Source organism: Cydia amplana, chromosome 10 (genome assembly GCF_948474715.1).
Source record: "Cydia amplana chromosome 10, ilCydAmpl1.1, whole genome shotgun sequence".
In the NCBI taxonomy this organism is placed as follows: Eukaryota; Metazoa; Arthropoda; class Insecta; order Lepidoptera; family Tortricidae; genus Cydia; species Cydia amplana.
The window spans coordinates 12,235,935-12,255,412 of record NC_086078.1 but is presented as its reverse complement, the minus strand read 5'-3'; the positions used below and the strand labels follow the sequence as shown (position 1 = coordinate 12,255,412).

The window sequence follows — 19,478 nt, the reverse complement described above, 5'->3', positions numbered from 1 at the left end:
AGAAAATCTAAAAATATTGCAATATCTGTCACGTTTTAAAGATCTAAGAACTTCATAAGTAAGTTTGTAACCCCATATAAATATATGATATTACAAAGTTACTGTTGCAGTTCCTACAAATAGTAGGTAAAGTAAAGGTACACAACGATGTACGATGTGAGTATGAATGAAGATGTGTTTAAATATGATATGTGTATACATAGTATGGGTATGAGTACCCGAAAAGAAGGACTGTCTACAAAAAGAGATGAGATCCCATCAAAAACATTACATGTAAAAAGGTGCCAGTCTCGCACCGCTTATACTACAAAAAAGTTTTGAGATGTAATGTGAAACCAAGTCGGTTATTTTAATCAGGGCCAGGGGGTGTTAAAACCGTATCAATAAGATATCTTTAATTTGTAATACATATAATGACTTGGCAATCGCACGTAATGCTTTACTCGTACCGTACTCGTAAATATGTGTAAGTAATGCTCAAACTGCAATTAGCGCTAGCGTTATGTTCAATTAGAATTTTTTTTAATAGGTGTCGATGATCCTTATGTCATTATGCAGCCGTGCGATGGCCAAGTCATTATACGTATTACAAATTAAAGATATCTTATTGATACGGTTTTAACAACCCCTGGCACTGATTAAAATAACCGACTTGGTTTTACATTACATCTAGGGCTTGCAAATATTCGAAACTTTCAGATATTCGAATATTCGACTTTTTCTGACGACGTATTCGAATATTCGAATAATTATTCGAATATTATAAAAAATAAGAAAAGGAACGAGAAATCGGTTTATTATCATTTTATTCAAAAGCTTTTTTCACATATTGCTAAAACTAAGGATATTTGGCAGAAATCCACTTATTTGACTAGATTTTATCATCCTACTATTTATAAGATGCCCACATTTATAAAAACAAGTAAAACGCCAAAATTAGACGTATTTAATATTTCTAGATAAAACTTGTTATAAATGCGTCGTCGTTGCGTGAAATAATATAACTTTAACCATCCAAACACCTAGGTATGTAAGATATTTTTTTTAGTAGGTAATTATTTTCCGATTTAAATTAACTTGTAATCACTCAGAGGCCTGTAAAAAGGCCTTTAATTTCATGGTATTTTGAATCTTTATTGACTTTATTTGTTTCGGCAAGTTATTATTCCTAATGGTCGGCTAATTATATAATATTGGAATATTTAAGGGAAAAAGTTAGTTGAGTACTGGGTGGATTATTCGTCAGCTAAAGGTGCATGGTTAGATTACCAAGTTGGGCAGGTTTGGTATGATTAAATTTGAGAATTGCGATAAGTGGCAAGGTTTAGACTTCAAAAATTCGCTTAACGTACGCTTGTACTGAATAAACAGAATGACCCTTTAACTTAAAACTTACGGACCGTAAAAATAACATACTTTTTGATTTCGTTTTCTTTTAAATTGAGTTAGGTTTCACTGTATTCACGAAGTCTATCGAGAGGAATACAGTAAAAATATTATTTCCTTCGTGTTTGAGTACCTACCGTTCCTCATTCACTGTAAATACCCGTAAAACACACAGAAACTGTAACTACAGCGGATGACATAGATTTTTTTATAGTAATTATAAATATTCGAATATTCGAAACCTGAGCGGCCGAATATTCGAATATCAAAACAGGTCGAATATTCGACAAATTCGAATATTCGAATATTCGAATTGCAAGCCCTAATTACATCTCAAAACTTTTTTGTAGTAAATGCGGTGCGAGACTGGCACCGCATTCTGGTTTTTGATGGGATCTATTTTAGGAACTAAGCTAGAACCCAGATTTAGTTGGTATTTACGAGAAATAAATTTAAACTCATATCACTAGGAAAAACATAAGCCATTCACCGTGTGCCCGTGTCTAATTTACGTGGAATTTACCTTTTTAAGAGGAACTGTTATAAAAATGTACCTATTTATATCTAACCGGAGTAGGCGGAGTATAAAGGAAGATAAAATGGTAACGGTAAATAAATATTTAAGTATTTACTTCACACAAGTCTGGCGAATGCTCAAATTTTGTCATATTCCGTTAACACGCGGATCAATATACAGGGTGCTTCCTGTAACAGGAGCAATAAATTAAACTAAAGGCTGTACTCCTCAAACTGACCAATATTTGTTCAGCAACTATTTAAAAATATGAATCCTTTAGACTTCCTCTTTTTCATACAAAATAAATATTGCCTTCAATGTACGCTAACATCAGTGTGTTTGATTGACGTTGCTTGTCACGCTTTAAACATAACAAAATTTGCAATACATTGCGTCTTAGAATAAACTTTAAAGTGTAATAAAAATCCAAACATGAGTTATTTTCAAAAGTTGCTGAACAAATGTTGGTCAGTTTGTGGAGTACAGCCTTTAGTTTAATTTATTGTTCCTGTTACAGGAAGCACCCTGTATATATATATTTGGCACGTGTAATAGATACGATAGATAACTTGTCAACAGTTTGCTTTCAGTTACTTGAGAATCTGATGGCTGGCTAATACGTCCGACAGCGATGTGCCTATTAGAATATTGTCTGGAAATTATAACTATTAGCGTTGTAACACGAACCAAAATATAATAACACGCACGACCTAGGAATTCAATTATTATGAAAATAGCGGATGTCCAATCTAGTTTTACTTACAGCCATAGGGATGAGGATAATAACCGATTGGAGGATGTTCACCGAATTTTGTAAGATTGTTCAGTCAACATCAGTAGTAGGTAGCGGGTGAAACTACGCACCAAAAGTACTTATCTGCCACCCTGGAATACTTTTCCAAATAAAGATACTTATATCCATACAGTTTGCGTTCAAAAGTATATTCACCACACCAGCTGGTAAAGGCTCTCTTGATTGTTCAAAAACTGATGAGAAAGTTGTATTTTAATCACATGTGTTGTAAAGTAATCAAGTGCAAATTTTGAGTAGTTTCCTTTTGTGGGCTGGTAGAATTATTCGACTTACGACGACCAAATTTAATGGTGATTTTGAATGTTAATAACATTAATTTGGTTTGATTTGTTTGATATTTTACAGTTAGTATGGGTAACTATAGTCGTTTTTTTAGCATTAGAAAGAAGGTAAGCGATCTTGACATGTGTTTTAATTGAAAAACGCTTTTTATAAATCAGTAACTTATACTTATGAAAGCAGAAGAATATAAATGATCGTATTTGATAATTGTTACATAATTTGCCGTGCCTTGTTTTTAAAACATGTTTTTCAATTAAAAGACACATCAAGATTGTTTACCTTTTTTCTAATGCTAAAAAAAACGAACTATATATGGTCGAACGGCTCCGAGTTAATCGTTAACCTGGAACGCGCAATCGGCCTTAGGTACCTAATAAAATTATGATGACGGTAGCCACCGGTAGCCATTATGGGCATTATGACATTCCCGCATGCTCAGGCATGTAGTTGTAAAGGGTGTACAGCTTAGATTGAAATACCTGACTTCTACTCAATTCTCTGAAGCATGTATTTCAACACCAAATAAACCATTTAGAATTAAAATGTAATATAATTGTATATATAATGTAAGCATTGACATGTAAAATGTATTGTACCATTTTATCAATAAATAAATGAATGAATGAATGAATGAATAACATAGAAACGTGCGGGCCATTTGATAATAAAATAAGACTACACGGCAATTATAGTCTAACGTCTAAGGACCGGTTGAGACGGACGGTTGGCGTGCAGTTTCCATATAAATAGCAGTCGGGTTGCAGTTCGTCTGTATAGGCCTCAGCAAGCTGCAAACTACTACGTTGAGATTTACTATTAGGGTCGGTTGCACCAAACCGTCTGTCACCGTTAAATCATTCATTGAACATTCTTGTATGAGAATTTTCATACTTCTCTGGCGAGTGATGTTGATCAGTCCGTCAAGTGTGGTTGGTGCAACTGGCCCTTTTTTTGAAGTGAAAACTTCTTTAGCGGCGCTGGGCACTTTTTGAGGTGGGGAAAAAATGATAAACTCGAGACAGCGTAAGGCGATCACGTGACCGTAAGGGGCGTAAGGCGATCACGTGACCGTAAGCCCCGTAAGGTGGCCACTCATAATTTAAATGGCATTTAAATCAATAAAGTAAAACTCAATGTTATTTGACATTTATGTTGCGGACTCCTTTTCAAGACTCTTTACCTATGTTCAAATAATTTGACGTTGTCATGGCAGTATGTAAATAAACATGTCAATGAAAAAGTGTGATCTTATTTGAGAATGATAAAAGTATATAATATATAAATAGAATACCTCCGCTAAACGTATGTATCGTGTTACCGGGCGTCGGTAACATAGTGAGGTGAGTTTTCACTTCTATCAGCACTCCCGGAGAGTGCAACCGTTATTGCCTGGTTTTTTTAAAAGCCTATACAGTGTGCCACTGCTGGGCAAAGGCCTTCCCCCTCGGTCCCCACTCGTCTCGGTCTTGGGCAAACTCCGGCCAATCGTTGAGATATGCGCCCTTAGTTGAATAAAAATAATAAAATATTACACTCTAAAAAAAATTTGGTTGGCCCTATCAATATCTTGATAGTCGTAATCAAGCATCTTGATTCCATACGAGGCTAACAAGAACTTAGACACATCAAATAAGGTAATTCTGATTGTTATTACTATATCTATGTAACTGAACCAATTAAGATCTTGTTCAATATTTACACGAAAAATAATTATGCTAACTAATTGATCCTAGCAAGATCAACTAAGGGCTTGATAATTATTATCATGATAAGTTACTGTACCAACTAATACAAACAAGTCAGTTTAACTAAGATGTAGGTCAATATTAACATGAAGAATTACTGTATTAACTATTTGACCCAAATAAGTTCAACTAAGAACATGATTACATCGACTAATGCACCTTATTAGCCTGAACTAAGATATTGTTAAATTTGAATCTCAATTGTTTAATCATTTCAACTAAGATGTAAATCAATGTTAACATGAAGAATTACTGTATCAACTATTTGACCCTAATAAGTTCAACTAAGAACATGATTGCATCGACTTATGCATCTTATTAGCCAGAACTAAGAAATTGTTAAATTTGAATCTCAATTGTTTAATCAGTTTAACTATGAAGCTTGTCTAGTACAATATACCATTCTTCATCAATTGTACTAGTACAATAACACACAACAACAAACAACAAGCTTCATAGTTGAACTGATTAAACAATTGAGATTCAAATTTAACAAAGTAAAGTTTTATGAAAAGGGGGTAAATGAATAAAAAAAAAATATATATAATAAGATGTTATTTATTCATCTAAACATTTAGAAAACTAAACGTTTTACATTTAAAAATCGAACTTTCTTTTACATACCTTACATATATATTATAATTAACATTTAAAACGGGCTACAAATATAATGACCGTTTGGCGTACAACCGTCGATTTCCCCCTTATGGGTACCCGTTGGCGGCAGGCTCGGGGACGTCTGTCGCCTACACGAGGGTCCCTGGGATGGCCAATGCGCAAAAAATGGCGCACTCTTAGAGAAGTAAAGGGGAACAGTTCCTCCGAAGTCGAGTCCGCAGTTCGGACAGCCGCTGGCGGGGTTTCGGAAGCATGGTCCCGATCGTTTCCCGTGCCTCGCCTTAAAGCCTTGAGGCGGCCAATAGGGGTTTTACTGGGTAGACCTGAGGTCTCATTAGTCCACAACAGGGATTCCCACATAACCATCCCGGCCCGTCCCCGCGCCTTTTATTCCCGTCGCCCCGATTAGCACTTGCTCCATGTTGCACATACACTATTATACATTAGGTACACAAAGCAAAGGTAACACGTTCACTGTTCCAGGCTTGCCGTGAAATAAAGGCACAAGTAAAGTTTATTTCGTTGACGCGTACTTGAATGACTAAGTAGTTGAATGTTGAACGTCGAGGCTGAGACTGACTCCCCACTCGCACGGTCACAGGCGCCGAAGGGGCGCGGGCGGGGAGGACCGCGGGTGCACCGGCGCCCCCCCTACTTATCTCTTGATTGAACGGATTAACCGATTATTTAATTTAATTATGAATAAAATCGATTTAACAAATAATTCCTTAATAGAATGGAATATTAGTTTCGTAATTAATACAATAACTTGATCATAATGGGATTGAATGTTTTATCTTCGTTGTTCTAAATATTATATGTTTAGTTGATTAAAATACCAAGTCTTATGTAAATCAACAAAGAGAAAATAATCACATAAACTATTAAAATGTTCATAACTATTACCATATTTATCTGTTTTAATTAATTTGTTAAGGATTGAATCAACCTACGTTACATAATTATGCCAACAAGTTAATGATAGATGCAAAGTATACAATTGTTAGGATTAATAACATACCTACTTTATTAGTTCAATCACAGATACACTTATTGATTTAAGTAATCAGGTTTCTTTGATTTATATAAGATCGTTATTGTTATAATTAACTTAACGTCAACTAAGAGAAAACTGCTCTTAGTTGGTCTTCATTTTTTAGAGTGTACGAACTGTCCGCGACTTAATCCGTGTGATCGCATCTTTGCTGGAATTGGAATGTAAGTAGGTATACAAACTTTCTTAATCGGAATTCCACTTCACTCACTTCTATTCCAACTTCTTATATTTAATAATGTCAATATCTGCGCTGTTTGATAGAGTTACAAAACATCTAGGTAACAGACAGACACCACATCGAGGTTCTTTGGCTAATGCCTCAAACTAATGTTTATAATATTTTCATGAAAGCTTAGATTACACATACAAAACATATCCTATCTTACACGAACACAAAACATATATTACTTATTTATTAAATCGAATAGTATGTGCGAAGTACGAAGATGGCTGTACGCCAAAATCTAAAAATAATGCTTTAATATTTTTCTCCCCTTAAACTGTCAACTTCGTAATAGATGAGCACGGGAAATATGACTTCCTTTTTCTTATACACTTACCGAATTAAGGCAGTAAAAGTCTGTGAGAAAAGCAATCGTAATAGCTTCTTTACTCAGTATACCTTGGAAATTTGTAGTTTTGTTATGATACTATTCGAATTCAAACTACACCAGCATTACCGCTGCAGGCATGCGGCGCGTCATTGCCACCGACTGTATTGCTGCCGCAAATGTCAAAAAACCAATAATGCTAATATTGTAATGGCAATCTTACCTCGATAGAATTTGTCCCAACGTAACTATAAACTACAGACACTACACGACGTTCATGGATACCCAAATACCTACATAATTTTCTACAAGTAACATTTTGCGCGTGACGATCGTTGGTTCAGGGGTTAAGGAAGAGGAAACGCCCGCCCGGCCACCTAACTTTGAGAAAACACGACAAGCGTCGGTTTATTTATATATTCGATAAACGTTATTGACCGATGACCGGACACGTAGAAACTATTAGCAGACACTCCCACATCCCTAGCCGATCACTTTGGATTGGATATGCTGCGAATAATCAGTTTAGTACACACTCAGTCATATCCTTGCCTATTACGGGTAATTATTCGGTTCATTGAAGCGAGCACTAACCCTAATGTACTGCAGTAATACTGCATGACTGCAGGAAACGTCTGAAAGTTCGTTTTCAAGAGATATTATGTATAAAATTTGACGTGTCCTGCAGTATTGCAGTCGGCACCACGACATTATTGCCGACTGCATTGCTGACGCTGTTGCCCGTCGGCAGCGTTTTCTTGTCGCAATACTGCAGCAGTAATGCTGGTGTAGTTTGCTTCCGAACCTTTATAAGGTACCTAATTTAAACTAAGTACTAGTTATGATAGTCAAAATGATTTTTGATCCATTTTTAGCTTTTCACATTCAACAGTATAGGTAAATTCATTTTTATTACGTTTTCTTGGAACATTGCTATGATTAAAGACGTTCTACGAATTGACGATTACGATTCAACGCCAGCTCTTGCGAACATGTGTACGATTCTATTAACATTTGTTGTTAATTTAGAAGAAAATATAGTTTTATAAATTTAAGTACCTATATTATACTCGTAGTTATAACAAATTAAAAAAACTTTGATTCTCAAATTACAAATCTTCTTCTTTGTCGTTAATACTCTTTGAAGAGGTTAGTGGTCAACAACAACTGCAGATGTTGTTTGCCGTACGATTTCTCGCCAAATATACAAAAAAATAATGAAAGAGAACCCCTTTTTATAGGGTATAGGCCTCCTCCAAGGTTTTCCAGATCTCCCTGACTGAAGCTGTCGTGATCCAGTGGGGGCTAAGTATTGGGTAGGTAAGTAAGTATACCTACTCAATACTTAGCCTATTCTATTAATTTTTAGTCCTGACCCGTCCATGGCTGTTGATTGACATGAGTGTGAAGGTATTTTTCTTGCTACCATCAATCTATACGGGTCGTTCTACCGTTTCGTGCCGATTTCGTGTCCGAGCCCACATGAAGCGTTAAAATTATATTTTTTTACTTGTGGTTATTTTTAAAAGGTGTTAAGGTTATTTTTATGTGGTACGAAAAATGCGCCAGTTTTGGAATTTAGCTAAACCTAATGATCTATTAAATAAAAATTAAAAACATGCGAAAAATTCATTTCCGTCGCACCTAAAATGGCGTACCATTGGGTTCGAAAATTAAAAAACACTATTATTTGCAGATAAACCCTACTTTCCATTATTGTTTATAAATAAGCACATAATCAGTATTATAATGGTACATGGTACGTATTTTTAAAGTTAAATTATCATAGAGAGAACGCACTTTTTAATTTTGTCACGCGAAAGACTTCATTTTCACTCTAAAAAATTGCCACTCATGCTAAATCTAAACGCGCCTTTATTCACGAATAACTGTGATTGCTACGTGTTTTTACTACCTTAGTCTACCGCAATACGTCAACGAAGGAGGTTTCGCGCTCTTGATTTACGAGTAATTTAGGTTCTCCTCACCGGAAAGGCACTTTGTCACGGTTACTACTCATTTTTATCCATTAAGTAATTTGGTGCTATATATATTGCAAAAAAATCACCTTGTTAATAATCTGTTAGCATTTTGGTATATCTTCATTTCTTTTACTTGATGACATTCTAGCCTTAAAGACTATAAAGAAATTTAAAAAAAACCGTCGAAAGTTCATTCCACTCCAATTCATCCCTTTCCATTTCTTCCAATATTGTCGGGTGAAGGAAATGAATCAGTTTGGAAGGAAATGAACAATAATTTTGTATGACGGATGTGATTCCTTTTTATGTTTTTAGCCCACAGCCCAAGAGTTATATACACACATACGCTCTTAAATCATAACTCCCATGTTTTGAAACGTATATATGTCCAATTCTTTCGACTTCGTTAGACCGTTTGACAGAGTTTCAGGGTATAGGTTCTTATCTATACTCGACACTATGTCATGGGAATCCTGTTGGTTATGGATATTGCATATAAATAAGCAGATAGGCGCGTAAGTAGGTTTTTTTTTGTCATGGCAAATATTGTAATTTATTTATTTGTATTTATTTATTGTTTATTTATCGGCATCATATTTCCAACATTTTATAAATGCGGAACATTTTGGACAGATGACCCGATTGAAACTTATCTAACGCCTATTAATGAAAAGAATATGCTTATTAAAATACTGAAAACTTTTGATAGTTCTTGAATAAAGCTCAAGAGCGAGTCCTCCGACGCCAGATATTTATGAGGAGGGTCTCACAAAGATCTGCTCCCGGGAGCCTCTTTTTGTGCTAAGTTAAAAATACAGGTTGGCCGTATCAGGGAAATTTCTTGTAACTTTGTAACCGTCTAAAGGCCAAGCTTTAGAAAAATCTAGAAAGTTCATGAAACAATGGTCCAACACCATCTAGAACTGAAGAGGAGCGTCCCATTCCCACCCCTTTCTGCGAGTTCCGCAAAGAAAGAGCAAGCAGCTCGGAGCGTCCGATTGTGGCGCGCTTTCCTGCTAGGCTGAAAGCCGAGCTTTCGCAGGAGAGTAGACCTTAAATTGTTTCAATGCCCAAATGCAACCGATGCCGAAAGCCGGGCTCCACAAAAGGTGTTAAAAATTTCTTTTAACTATTAGCAGCGGGCACAATCGTGCGAGGTCAAAGACTGAGCTTCAATGGAGCTGACCTCAAAAAAGAACCAATAGCCGAATGTATTAAAAAGCAAGGCCGAAGGCCCGGGGGAGCTTCAGATAGGGGCACATTTCCGTGTAAGGCCAAATATCAATCTGCAAGAGAGCAGAACTTTGCTAAGTGAGGCCAAAGGCCGAGGTCCGCATAAACGCTGAAGGCCCAGTCCGTCTGATCACGTTGTGCTTCCATAGAAGACCTAACTTGAGAACTAAGAGAGCTTGAAATTTAACCAATGTGATCTCGGACCCTCCTGCGGCTTGACCTTTGCATTTTTCCTCGAAAGTGCGACTTGTTGAGTCTACAACCCTATGGAGTTTGTTATTTATAATAAGTATTTTGATTATTGGGGCGTACTCGGCCTTTGGCCTCTATTTACACGGGGTTTTGTGTTTCGTAGAGTACGCTCTTCGACCTCCAATGGCTTTAGAGCTCAACATCGTGTTTGCGGTCCGCTAGTTTGCTTTTTAATACACAACTATTTGTTCGTCTCCAGCTCTGCTGTCCTGCAGCTTTACCTCGGCCCGCCGTTCCCTTTGAAACGGCTTATCATGGTCGTGTCCGAAATATAATATTCTGGCCCACTTCATTATTTAAAAAAAAAACAGCATCTGCCCTTTACAAAGACGGCTAAGTCACATTACCTACATCGATACTGGATACTTTAAAATTATATCTCAGTTCTTTCCCGAATAATATATTTTATCATAAATAACGATTGTTTTTTATAAAAAATTGTAGATAATTTAAGCTTTTTTAATTTCATTTATGTAAGCAGTTTTTTACATTACAAATCTCATTATTATATGTTTCTAGTTCTGACAAATAATGAGACCGAAAACGAATACTGAAACATCGTAAAAAGTATTGTTAAAAAGTAGGTTATTATATTAAACAGGTCAACAGGGTAGATATACTTTTAAAAAGCCAAGATATTTATGGTTCCATCGTTTAAAATATTATCACTTTGATTTTGAGCAATAAAGTTAATTTATATTTAATCTAATTTCATTTCCTTCTATTCGTGTTTCATTACCTTCCCTTGCTTTTACATTTCCATCTGTGCCTTCATTACATTCCTTATTTGTTTTCCATAAGTATAACTAGTACATAGGTGCCTTTCTTAAAATAATATACACAATACGTATACACATTCACAATATCAAACTCTACACTGTAACTTCAAAATAAAAAAAATCTCCAAAAAAGTGGCAAATCGGCACGAAACGGTAGAACGACCCGTATTCCTACTCTGCACATACCTAAACGTTAATTAAAAAATCTGTCGCAATTTCGTTTGCTCGAAGTTTTTAAACCGAGATTAAATAGCAGATATAACGTGAGTAGGCAAAAGTACTCCAATACAGGTAAGGTCAGTTGTCGAACATTTAAACAATCGTACACAGTGAAACTTTGCGATATCTCGGAAACTAGGTGTTATCAGCTAGTGCCGTCTGTCAAGCAAGGGCAGGCTCAAGGACCCCCAGCACCTCCCCAATACGCGAGCGCGCCTCGGAGAAGGAGCACGTTGCTACGAACGTTATTGTGAATTCGTGTGATAAAAGTAATATTTTTCATTTATGTTTCGCAATTTTTTACCAAGATATAGAGTCTAGTTTGGCGTTATTTAATTTTTTGTTGTGTTCTATGTGTATTAAAGTTACTTTGGAGCTAAATATTTTTAAATTTCTTTCACCCTTTGGTGCAGTTTTTTTTAATTGTTTCTAAAAACACACCCTAGTCTCACAATGAAACATATTTATGTAGTAAACAATGAAACATGATGTTCACTGAACACCAGTATTAGTACACAATGAAACAAACTCATTATTTTTTTAATTAATTAAAGACTATGTGCGAAATTTGTGAAACTAAAATACCATGAAAATTGATAATAATTTGTCTATCATATGACAAAATATAAGATACTTAACTTTAGAAATGGCTGAGATAGGATAGTTCATATGTTGAATGTTTCATTGATGGCAAGGTTAAGGTCACATGTCTAACATTGAAACAGTCGTTTATAATCACTATGTTGCAAGAAAGTGTATGATATCAAGCATGGAGATGCTTAAAACCCTCCCGCGTCCACCTAGTTGGCAATCATGCTCCGTGGACATAAAAGGCGCCTTTCTCGCAGCATGCCGTAAGTGCCGACCAGATTTTCGATTCACAATGAAACTTAGGTGTGCGTACAATGAAACAAGTCTTTCGCTTTTAGATATTTCAGCAATCTTATAACGATTCCATATTTTGGAAACCTTTTAAATAACAAATTTCAGCCTACCACTATTTTCTCTTTCCTTTCTCATTAATTGATTGAAAGGATGTATGTATTAATGTAACTTATTTATTACAACGTTTCAATGTTTATTAAGGATGTTTCATGGTAGACTATATATATTACATCTGTTTCACTGTAAAAATTAGAGTGTTTCATTGAAAACATGCACAAGTACACAATGAAACAAAACTCATTTTTCAAAAAAAGCTTTATAATACAGAAACTGTTAAAAATAAGTAGAAACCAAGAACGCCATATGATAGCCAAACAAATTGTTTATCTTCATACGAAATATCACACTCGTAACTTTAAAAACACCAGAGATAGGAAGGCTTAAACTTTTAGTGTTTCATTGATCAACAACTAACCCTACACATATTGGACTAGGACTTCCAAATACCGGACTTCTCACAATACCGGTATTAATACCGAAACTGTCTTCATCAATACCGGGATCCCGGGATCCCGGTATTGGATATGAATCGCTTAAAATATATTGTTTTATTAAAAAGGGGAATTAGAAAGGCTCACTGGAATACCAGATATGTCCTAAAAGCTATTACAACAATAAACAATCAATGCCGCCATCTGCAATAATTTTATTTCGCACTCCAGGTTGGCAATAATTTTATCCAATTTGTTGACTTCACCTCACCAGTCACATTTGTAGTCCAACTTAACCAACCAGACAACATTTTTTCAAATTTCCGTCAAAATTGGTTTGCCATTATTACAGTTATCCTTGCTCTTTCGTTTTATTTTTTGATAAAGTTATAAGAACTAATTATGTTAATGTTAATATCACTATCATCATATTCATCACTCATATAACTTCAGGATTCATCCACCACCAACCACCAAATATTTATCTGACGCATGGCAACGATCTTGTTTCAATAATAAAATGAGGGTTAGAGACCAGTTAGAGTTAGACCAAGTAAAGTTTGCAACGATTTTGATAGCGTACGCAGTGCAAGTGTACGTCATAATTTCATAGAATTTTGAGGTTTAAAATAACACTTGCAATGCGCGTGCTATCAAAATCGTTGCAGACATTTCTTGGTCTAACTCTAGATGCGTCTGACGTTTAGTAAGCTTTTTGAATTATTTGATACAGCCGAATATATTGGATTTAAAGGGTTTATACTGCGTATTTCCCTCATTTTTAAAAATACCGGGATCCCGGTATTGCCTTTAAAAATACCGGTATTGAAAAATGCGTCTAAAAAGACGGGATCCCGAAATACCGGGATCCCGGTATTGGAAGCCCTATATTGGACCATACTTTGCCTGCAACACATTATTGCTTTCGTTTTATTAACTGTAACCTTTTATTACTTTATAAGTATCAAGCTCTAAATAATTATAATTATTTATAAGTACAGCACATATTTAACACGTTCACTACGGCATCGGGTCGAATGTAACCGTTGTAGAACTTTCCTTCGGTGCGAGAGATAATTTGCTGTTCCGTACGCTGGTGCGGGATAGATATCTCTGGATGTAGCAAGAGTAAAAAAAGGATAGGTAGTGTTTTGACAATGTCTACTGGAATATAAGCAATATAGGTAATAAAATACGTATCGGTTACTTTCGACCCCATGCCGACCAGGGCGAAAAAATTTTTCATCTGGTACGGCCATCGGGTCGTCAAGATCCGATGCCCGATGACCCGATAGCCGTACTAGATGAAAGTCTAGTTGAGCTAGTGCAGTCCAAGTGTGTGGGTGTGACAATTAGTGAATTATCGATCATGAAGCAATCGAGAAAAACATTGTTTTTTAGTGAAAAACAAGAAAACGAACATGAAACGGTTAAAAAGAAAAAAGAGGATGTAACTGCCAGGAGGATAATTATTGGTAAGCGTAACATATCTTCCAATAATATTTACACAAGCCCATCAACCGGGCAGACGTTGCAATTATAATAAAAAAATACATTTAATTTGAAGTCCGTTTTTTTAAGATTAGACAAATGATGGTCGATTACGTTTGTTTCTTATTCTAAAAAAACGGACATTATAAAAAAATAATATGAATATTGTGTAAAACTAAAATTAGTTTAAATAAAAAATTAAAATTTATAACATATTTTAAGTAGTGTTACTACTTGTTCACTAGTTGCAATATTGTCTTTAGTAGGTATCACATAAGTCTATCACCATATTAAAATTAATATTTTTCGATATCGATGTTTTATTTCTACCCCCAACACTACAAAAATATCGACAATCTGAACAGCCAGTGCGGATATCGGGTGTAAGAGATCCGACAAATTGTTTTTTGTCCAGCAATTTCATTTTAAAATGAATCTACCTACAAATTGAATAGTGACTAGGTTGACTATCAAAGAATATGTTATTTAAAAAATATATGCATAATTCATCGTAAAAACGTAGATAATAACAATTAATTAAGAGAATACCCAACGGTTATTATCGACCTGTTAACGCCATAGAATAAAGTCATGCATCGGATCTAACAGACCCTGTGCCGTGCCCAGGGAAAGTCTTAAAAATTCTTTGCCGTTGCGAACGTGTTAAACAATGGAGTATCCTACTCAGCAGGGAAGACAGTCTAATCACCTAAACCCGCTCTAGCGAAATGACAGGCAACGAGTCAGCGGTAGCCATATTTCTCACTACACGATTTCACTATACAACGGTCTGATATTAACAACTTCACGCGTCACGTTGCGGACTGATATATTGCTCTCGAGTTGTTCATGCCTCAAGCGCAGTTTTATACAACCTGCCAGGATCAGTACCTACCCAAAATGATATCATTTTCTTATCATTCGCCCGTGCGTCTCGCTTGCAATAGGTAGGTATACAATATATAACATATACAATCATAACTAAATTATAGTAAATATTATATATCATTTTGACGTCAAAATGTGAGTTTAAAGGCTTCTTGAGTAGGTATGCTAAACAGTAAGGTACACTGACATGCAAATGATGTCTAAATAATGTAATTTTGCGTGCGCCTCGCTCGCGCCAACGCCAACACATACCACATACCTACGGACAAGTTCAAAGTACAAAGTGTTTTTATTTGTGAATATATGGCAAACTGATTACAAAGTACGAGCTAAATAGGACGATATACCTATAAATGATAGTCATAGTCATAGTCGTAGATATTAATTTAAATATCATTTTGATGTCAGTAGGTGCTCGAGTGTGTATGTCCGATATTTACGAGTCTAAAACTGTAGGCGGTTCTTAAGCGCTTCGTAGACGCAGTAGCGATACGAGTATCTGTATCTCACTTCGACGTATTGCCGCGTTCCTAGTTCCTGCAAGAGTATCCATTTAAGTACCTACCTACTTTAATAGCAATATATTTTTAAAGTGATTTATTTACTCAAACTGCTTGAATTAAATCCCATTTAACCTGAAACAATAAACGTATTGCGAAATTGTAATTGGTTTAATTAACGAAACATGACATTTTATAATATTTAACAAGCTTCCAATGTTTGTAATAACAATATCTTAAAAATTTAAAGGACGTGGATACCTACTTAATACTCGTACTTAGGTAATACCCAATAGTATTGGGCCAATACTTCTCGAACATAAATAGGTTATAGGCTGACCGCCTGACAAATATTAGTCATGCGACTCATGCGACAGTTACAGCTGTCTTTTTGAATCTCGTTTCGTATCACTTCCATTATTCATTAATCATTAGCTAGGTACGGACAAATTCTTTTATTTTTATTTTATGCGTAAAATGCTCTTAACATTTCATAGCATTAATTCTGGAGGAAATAGTTTAGTTTAGTTTAGTTTATTTATTTCATAATGATAAATTACAGTATAAATTATTCTTACGCTAATCTATATGAATTTACATTATGGTCGTCAATAATGTAGCATGCAAACGTATAATTATAAAATGTCAACAATGATAATCAAAAAACAATACAAACTATTAACACTAACAATTTATAAGATAAGTTCAGAAATTTCAGAATACGTAAATAAATAACGGAATACATGTCAAACAAAATATATATAGTAGGTATCTCATAATGATCGTCATACTTATACTAAGAGCGGTAAGAATAATAAATCAGAACGAATGTCAAATAAAATCAATTTTACATAAACAAAGTAGGTATGCAATTTCAAACAATTATTACAATTTTAATTCCATATATTCGTCCACTGAATACAATGGGTTATTCAATAAAAAGTTCCTCAGTCGACGTTCAAATGCTTCGTCAGATATTTCAGTTCTTAATTCGGCGGGTAGACGTTCGTAATAAGTTGGGCCTATTACTCGCGGATTCTTACATGAAAGTGCCATGCGACGCGGCACTGTTCGCAGTCTTCCCGTCGATCTGATTTGTTTGCCCATGACTTCGACACGTTTGAACAAGGACAAGTTCCCTCTCACGAACATCAGAACTTGAAACATGTATAAGGAATAATGTTTCATTATACCATTATTTTTAAAAAGTTCCTTACAGTGGTGCATTGGCTTAACTCCAGCTAGTAAACGGATAGCACGTTTTTGGAGAATTAAAACTCTCGTGGCATCTGTGGAATTTCCCCAAATCAGTGTACCGTATGACATCAAGGAGTGAAAGTGCGAAAAATATACAGCTTTGAGTGACTTCCTTGATATCAGAGGCTGTAGCTTTTTTAAAGCAAATATAGAACTGCTCAACCTATTACAAAGCTGATCGACATGGCACTTCCAGTTGAGATTCGAGTCAAGTATGAAACCCAGAAATTTTGTTTCATTGCATAATGGCATTGGACCGTTACTAATACATGGAGGCACTGTGATACTGCGACCCGAGAACATCATCACATTGGATTTCACTATATTTAACAGTAGGCCATTTGATGAAAACCATGTTTGTAGCTGGTCACACGCATCATGTATTCCCTCGGCTAACTGCGCGTGTGTTTTTGCACTCACGACAACAGTTGTGTCATCTGCAAATAACACAGATAGCCCATTTGTGATTGCAGAGGGTATGTCGTTCACAAATAATAAAAACAGTGTATTACCGGCTGCTGACCCTTGAGGAATGCCCAAATTTACATTACCAGTGTCTGAAACATATTTTCTGCCATTGAGTGACATTTTCACCACTTGCTGACGGTCAGACAAGAACGATGCAAACAATTTGTGTGCAGAACCATTTATGCCATACAGATTTAATTTATTTAAGAGCAAATTATGGCTAATGATGTCAAAAGCCTTAGACAAATCGCACAGTATGGCTGCCATCTTGTACCTGTCGTCTAGACCAGTCAAAATGCAGTCGACGATTTTATGTGCTGCCATAGTAGTGGAGCGTTTTTGTCTGTAGGCGTACTGATTGTCGGTGAGTAAAGCATTCTGTTCTAAATAGGTCATTAGAGAAGATGATAAAATGGACTCCACAAGTTTTGAGACGGTAGGTACGATCGTTATGGGCCTATAATTGTTTACATCACTCTTGTCACCCTTTCCTTTATACACCGGACATACACGTGTATTTTTTAGCACATTCGGATATATTCCAGCTTGAAACATGTCATTAACTAAAACTACTAATATTTCAGATATAATAGGCCATATACTTATTATGATATTTAGAGACATGTCATATACATCTACAGTGGTACTAGTTTTTAACATTGACTTTATAGTTTTATCCAAAAGCTCACGAGTAACAACAGGAAGTGTAAATGACGGTATATCAGTGCCGCCTAAGTGCCTACTGACGTACTGTTTGGACAGTTGCTCATCACTGTTTACTGCATGTTTTTTAGCAATGTTCAAAAAGTGGGAGTTGAATGCATTCGGAACCTCTTCATGAGACATATACACATCATCATTTTGTTTTTTTATGCAAACCGTCTGAGAGTTTGATTTTTTACCTATCTCCTCATTTATAATCCTCCACAATTCTTTTGAAGGATTCATGGTTTCTGCCAGTCTGGTTTCGATGTGATTTTGACGGGCTCGGAGCGTCTCGGACTTGATGAGTTTCGAGTAATGATCTATGCAGTCCAATATGATCGGGTTGTTAGGATATTGACGTCGTATTTCGTGAAGATCGCGGTGATTTTGCATATGTCCAAACAGCTCGTCAGTTGCCCACGGCACAGGTGATTTCTTTTTGAACCTTAATTGTTTAACCGGAAAGTGTAAATTTATATAATATGCCAATACATTAAATAATTTGTCAAATTTAGAATTAATGTCAATATTATCATTGTGAACAAAATTAAAATTATAATAAGATATGTCAGTATAGAATGAATAAATAGATTCGGTATTAAATAATCGGCGTTCAAATGTCTTATTTGTTTTCGATTTTTGAGCCTCACTTTCTAAAGTAAACACATACCGCTGCGCGTTATGATCGCTTATGGCAGTGTCCACTGGCGATACAGTGAGGACGTCGCGCAAGTAGTTCACTAAGCCGCAGTCAATGGATGACGCACACTCAGCTGTCACGCGAGTAGGAAAGGTCACAGTGTTCAAACATCCGAAACAACCAAGTACATCGTCAACCTGCCTTCTTGAACTATTGTCAGATAAATAATCCACATTTTGATCGCCAACTATGAGGAACTTTTTATTTTCGTCAGTTAGCTTACTTAATAACAATTCAAGATTTTTCAAATAAATGTCAAAGTCGCCATTACATGTCCTATATAATACAATAATAATTAAACGGTAACATGGTATTTCGACGGCAGTAAATTCTATATGGTATGGAACACAAAGACTATGAAGATCGTTACGAGGTTTAAAGTGAACATCGTCGCGTAAGAAAAGAGCTACCCCACCGTGCGCGTCAGCGCGAGCGCGGCAGTAGCCGTTCGCGAGCGTGTACCCACTTAACCTAACGCATTCTAAATCACTTTTACGACACCAAATTTCACTTAATCCAAGAACGTCGGGGTTTTGATCGCAACATAATAGTTCTAATAATGAGGTTTTACCACAGATCGATCGAACATTTTGGTGAATAATTGTGAATTGTGTTGTTATAGTATCACAGTGTTGGCGCGTTGAACAATGGCGTTTTT

At 35.8% G+C, this 19,478-nt stretch overlaps 1 protein-coding gene across 1 annotated transcript in view; it reads right to left on the bottom strand.

Annotated features, from left to right (window-relative positions):
* Positions 1-19,478, bottom strand: part of LOC134651498 (cuticle protein 76-like) — a 149,548-nt gene that overhangs the window by 33,890 nt on the left and 96,180 nt on the right. The gene's annotated exons all lie outside the window — the stretch shown is intronic.